The sequence below is a fragment of the Oncorhynchus nerka genome, linkage group LG10 (genome assembly GCF_034236695.1).
Source record: "Oncorhynchus nerka isolate Pitt River linkage group LG10, Oner_Uvic_2.0, whole genome shotgun sequence".
NCBI classification, from domain to species: Eukaryota; Metazoa; Chordata; class Actinopteri; order Salmoniformes; family Salmonidae; genus Oncorhynchus; species Oncorhynchus nerka.
Genome location: NC_088405.1, coordinates 31,681,431 through 31,687,564, shown reverse-complemented (window position 1 = coordinate 31,687,564; position 6,134 = coordinate 31,681,431).

Genomic DNA, 6,134 nt, shown 5'->3' with positions numbered 1-6,134 from the left:
AACAAACTATCATTCATTGGAATGTGAAAAATATTGGCATTGTTGGTGCTTAATTAACTGTTACACATTCACAATTGGTGTACACTGTTGCAACACAACCTGCACAACAGTAATCATTGTTGTTGACAAAAGTACATTTTTCTAAACTAAACTGGCACTCTGGCTGTAATCCCTGGAGGCAAAGCCTGGCTGGGCTCAGGCCCATTGAGCATCTGAAGTTACTTGCTATGTGCCTGATGTGTGTCAAAAACAAAAACAGACTGCAGAAAGGGAATCCAGGCTGGGGGTCTTCCTAAACCCCTACTAGGCTTGCTCTGTGAATGTTAGAGCAGCTCCTTTTGAAACTATTCTCTCATTCCTGTGTGTATATTCACACTGCTGGCAACATCTGAGGCCTTGGATTAGCTTTCCCTTTTGCATTAGGCAGCTTTTGATTACTGTGGCTGATACTTTAAGGAGGAAAAACACTGATAGGCTACACTGAGAGGATTACAAACGGACATCAAAACACTTATATTTTATATTGAATTGCTTAAGAGACATCAAAACTGGCCAATTTATCAAATAGAGGTCATGGTCATTGACACCACTCTCACATCATAATGTACTGTAAAACATGTTTACCACTTCACACACTTCTCAACCAACTATTAGATTATTCATTTAATGGTACTATAATTTTTGAATTATTTTGGGTGGCTATGATATGCATGAAATAATAGCTTGAGTAAGCACAGGAACAACATGGACATTCTCTATTGCATAACATGCTTTTAGCATAAAAGGTTGTCAAAAACCAATTAGGCCATGAATGCAGACAAAAAAACGTGTTGTTCAGAGGGCAATTATCGACTACTCTGAAAGCTGAGCGATAGGATAGAATTGTGAGAAGGGTCAACTTTGGTGGTCCGGTGCCTATGCCCCTGTCTGTACGGCCAAATGAGAGCTTGACTCCAGTGAATACGAGGCAGAAGTTAAAATCAGCTGATAAAGGCGACAGTCTTACTGGAAGAAACTGGTACACTGATTGTAAAGGAGGTGGATTTTATGCCGTTTATTGCGTGTTAGAAATTGGACATAATTGTATGTGCGGCTGAAAAGTGTCTGGATCTAGAATTAATAGCAGAAGCATTGCAGAGAATACTGACTGATATTCCCTCCCGGCCACTGAGACTGTGAAAGGATGTGATTTGGACTGTGGACTGAAGGCGTACAGTGTTTTTTATTTTTGTAGTTTGTGTGATGTTTTCCCCCAACATCCTTTCCTGCAATGGACCTTTTTCCCCAGTTTACTACCCATACAGTAGGTGGCGGCATGCACCTCTAACGTTTGCGGACCGCCATAATACCATAGAAGAAGAAGAAGAAGCCTGCCTTGCTGAAGCCTAGGAGAGCAGAAAAGCCAACTGAGCCATTAAAGTTGGTGGCACTTTGTGAGAAATGGTGGAAGTGGATGTCGAGTTGGAATCAAGCAGCCTGCCGAGCGAAGTTTGTGAAGATGAATGTCCTGAATGGACAACAGTAGTGTCTAAAATTGGAGTGGAGGATAACGAATAGTTTTTTGTTGGGATGCATTTGTTCAGTTAAGGATGTAGATGTGGGAGACCCATTTGAGGTGTCAATTTTTTTAAAGTAGGTCTATGCTCTAAGAAAAGTGGAATTTATCAGAGTGGCCAGGAATGGTCTTATTCTGATTAATTATATTTCTGAAGAACAGAGGAAGATTGCAGTGGGCCTCAAAAGCATCCATACAACAGAAGTATCCTGCTTTGAACTTCAGAGCAGAGCGTCCGTCAAAGGAGTCATCTCAGGGGTGGCGACGGATGTTCAGGTTGAGTACCTGAAGAGAATTCCTGCTGTGGTTTATGCCCGGCGTCTGAGACGCTAGGTGAATGGAGAAAAATGTTCAAGTTGGTCCGGATGATTTTTGATAAAGAGCACCTACCTACACATGTGAAGCTTGCTTATGTAGGAGACGCTGTAAGGGCCAAATTCAGACTTAGGAAATGCAGGCCTATGTCTTTCCTACGCACACCTTTCCTATGCACTTCTCAATAGTTGGTATTTAGACTTACCTTATGCAGGTGTGTAACGGCCTTTGCAGGCGGGGTTCCCTTGCGCAACCGCCGAATGAATGTAATTCAACCTCTGGAAACCTCTGGAAACCCTCCCACTAGCTGGCCAACATATTTTCTTTTGGAGTTTTACTCAATAGGGTTTTCAGTACATTTATCTAAAGCCATCACTTTAAATTTGGTGTACCTTTAATTTGAATTTTCTCAACAGACTAACTAAAAGGTGCGAACACTTCAGAAAATGAGGGATCATTGAAATAAAGCCATGTAAATACACTCATATTCATCATATTCATCTCCTTTTCAGCACCAATTGATAGATTTAAAGATACTCTGAGCTTCTATATTATTTAGGGTTAGGAAAGTATTTTTTTGAATAATAAAAAAACAGGTTTGGAGAGATATAAAATATATTGGTGAATCAAAAATAGTGGTTTGATTCATCCTGAACGTTGTCATATTCAATTGTTCAATCCATGAAATCGTGTACAATGGGTTGATTAGTAGTCCTATAAATCTACCCTAATAATCCTCACTAATCCTGGAACTGTGATGACAACGGACCAGTTGTCATGAACTGTGCACCAGCCTCCAGGTTTAAACTGCTATGTCTGCATTACAAAATGACTCAAATAGGCTACATGTTCCAAATGATTTCACAACTTGTAATACGTTAGCCTTATATGATTCACTATTGCCAGCGATCCTCAGGAACAACCACACGAACATGACAGAGGAAAGAAAGGTAAAGTAATGATGTAATGGAATGATGAAAAATGTAATGAAACTGACAAGTCAATGACAGTTATAAATGTACAGTTCAAGTCGGAAATTTACATACACCTTAGCCAAATACATTAAACTCAGTTATTCACAATTCCTGACAATTAATCCAAGTAAAAATGCCATGTCTTAGGTCTGTTAGGATCCCCACTTCATTTTAAGAATGTGAAATGTCAGAATAATAGTAGAGAGAATTGTTTATTTGAGCTTTTATTTCTTTCATCACATTCCGAGCAGGTCAGAAGTTTACATACACTTAATTGGTATTTGGTAGCATTGCCTTTAAATTGTTTAACTTGGGTCAAACGTTTCAGATAGCCTTCCACAAGCTTCCCACAATAAGTTGGGTGAATTTTGGCCCATTCCTCCTGACAGAGCTGGTGTAACTGAGTCAGGTTTGTAGGCCTCCTTGCTCGCACACACTTTTTCAGTTCTGCCCACAAATTTTCTATAGGATTGAGGTCAGGGCTTTGTGATGGCCTCTCCAATACCTTGACTTTGTTGTCCTTAAGCCATTTTGCCACAACTTTGGAAGTATGCTTGGGGTCATTGTCCATTTGGAAGACCCATTTGCGACCAAGCTTTAACTTCCTGACTGACGTCTTGAGATGTTGCTTATATATATCCACATAATTTTCAAATAAAAAGGAAGGGGAAGAGGGATTTTTTAAAAACTTCCGGAGTGTACATTGGAAGACTTGCAAGGGAAGATGGCCCACCCTCCCAGGCTCCCCTTGAGCCTGTGTAGGGTTCAGATCTGTTTTATTATCTATATATACAAATATATGTGGACACCTCTTCAAATGAGTGGATTCAGCTATTTCAGCCACACCCATTGCTGACAGGTGCATTAAATCGAGCACACAGCCATGCAACCTCCATAGGGAAACATTGACACGCCTCCAACACAATCATCAAGTTTGCAGACAACACAACAGTAGTGGGCTTGATTACCAACAACGACGAGACAGCCTACATGGAGGAGGTGAGGGCACTGAGTGTGGTGTCAGGAAAACAACCTCTCACTCAACGTCAACAAAACAAAGGAGATGATTGTGGACTTCAGGAAACAGCAGAGGGAGCACCCACCTATCCACATCGACGGGACAGTAGTGGAGAGGGTATTAAGTTTTAAGTTCCTCGGCGTACACATCACGGACAAACTGAATTGGTCCACCCACACAGACATTGTGGTGAAGAAGGCGCAGCAGCTCCTCTTCAACCTCAAGAGGCTGAAGAAATTCGGCTTGTTACCAAAAGCACTCACAAACTTTTATAGATGCACAATCGAGAGCATCCTGTCGGGCTGTATCACCGCATGGTACGGCAACTGCTCCGCCCATAACCGTAAGGCTCTCCAGAGGTTAGTGAGGTCTGCACAACGTATCACCGGGGGCAAACTACCTGCCCTCCAGGACACCTACACCACCCGATGTCACAGGAAGGCCATAAAGATCATCAAGGACAACAACCACCCGAGCCACTGCCTGTTCACCCCGCTATCATCCAGAAGGCGAGGTCAGTACAGGTGCATCAAAGCAGGGACGGAGAGACTGAAAAACAGCTTCTATCTCAAGGCCATCAGAATGTTAAACAGCCACCACTAACATTGAGTGGCTGCTGCCAACATACTGACTCAACTCCAGCCACTTTAATAATGGAAAAATTGATGTAAAAATGTATCACTAGCCACTTTAAACAATGCCACTTAATATAATGTTTACATACCCTACATTACTAATCTCATATGTATATACGGTACTCTATACCATCTACTGCATCTTGCCTATGCCGTTCTGTACCATCACTCATTCATATATTTTTATGTACATATTCTTCATCCCTTTCCACATGTGTGTATAAGGTAGTTGTTTTGAAATTGTTAGGTTAGATTACTCGTTGTTTATTACTGCATTGTTGTAACTAGAAGCACAAGCATTTCGCTACATTAGCATCTGCTAACCATGTGTATGTGACAAATAAAATTTGATTTGAACTTTGTAGCAACAGTTTTTATTTATTTATTTATTTATTTCACCTTTATTTAACCAGGTAAGCAAGTTGAGAACAAGTTCTCATTTACAATTGCGACCTGGCCAAGATAAAGCAAAGCAGTTCGACACATACAACGACACAGAGTTACACATGGAGTAAAACAAACATACAGTCAATAATACAGTAAAAAAAAAAAAAAAAAAAAAAAAACAAGTCTATATACAATGTGAGCAAATTAGGTGAGAAGGGAGGTAAAGGCAAAAAGGCCATGGTGGCAAAGTAAATACAATATAGCAAGTAAAACACTGGAATGGTAGTATTGCAATGGAAGAATGTGCAAAGTAGAAATAAAAATAATGGGGTGCAAAGGAGCAAAATAAATAAATAAATTAAATACAGTTGGGAAAGAGGTAGTTGTTTGGGCTAAATTATAGGTGGGCTATGTACAGGTGCAGTAATCTGTAAGATGCTCTGACAGTTGGTGCTTAAAGCTAGTGAGGGAGATAAGTGTTTCCAATTTAAGAGATTTTTGTAGTTCGTTCCAGTCATTGGCAGCAGAGAACTGGAAGGAGAGGCGGCCAAAGAAAGAATTGGTTTTGGGGGTGACTAGAGAGATATACCTGCTGGAGCGTGTGCTACAGGTGGGAGATGCTATGGTGACCAGCGAGCTGAGATAAGGGGGACTTTACCTAGCAGGGTCTTGTAGATGACATGGAGCCAGTGGGTTTGGCGACGAGTATGAAGCGAGGGCCAGCCAACGAGAGCGTACAGGTCGCAATGGTGGGTAGTATATGGGGCTTTGGTGACAAAACGGATAGCACTGTGATAGACTGCATCCAATTTGTTGAGTAGGGTATTGGAGGCTATTTTGTAAATGACATCGCCAAAGTCGAGGATTGGTAGGATGGTCAATTTTACAAGGGTATGTTTGGCAGCATGAGTGAAGGATGCTTTGTTGCGAAATAGGAAGCCAATTCTAGATTTAACTTTGGATTGGAGATGTTTGATATGGGTCTGGAAGGAGAGTTTACAGTCTAACCAGACACCTAAGTATTTGTAGTTGTCCACGTATTCTAAGTCAGAGCCGTCCAGAGTAGTGATGTTGGACAGGCGGGTAGGTGCAGGTAGCGATCGGTTGAAGAGCATGCATTTAGTTTTACTTGTATTTAAGAGCAATTGGAGGCCACGGAAGGAGAGTTGTATGGCATTGAAGCTTGCCTGGAGGGTTGTTAACACAGTGTCCAAAGAAGGGCCGGAAGTATACAGAATGGTGTCGTCTGC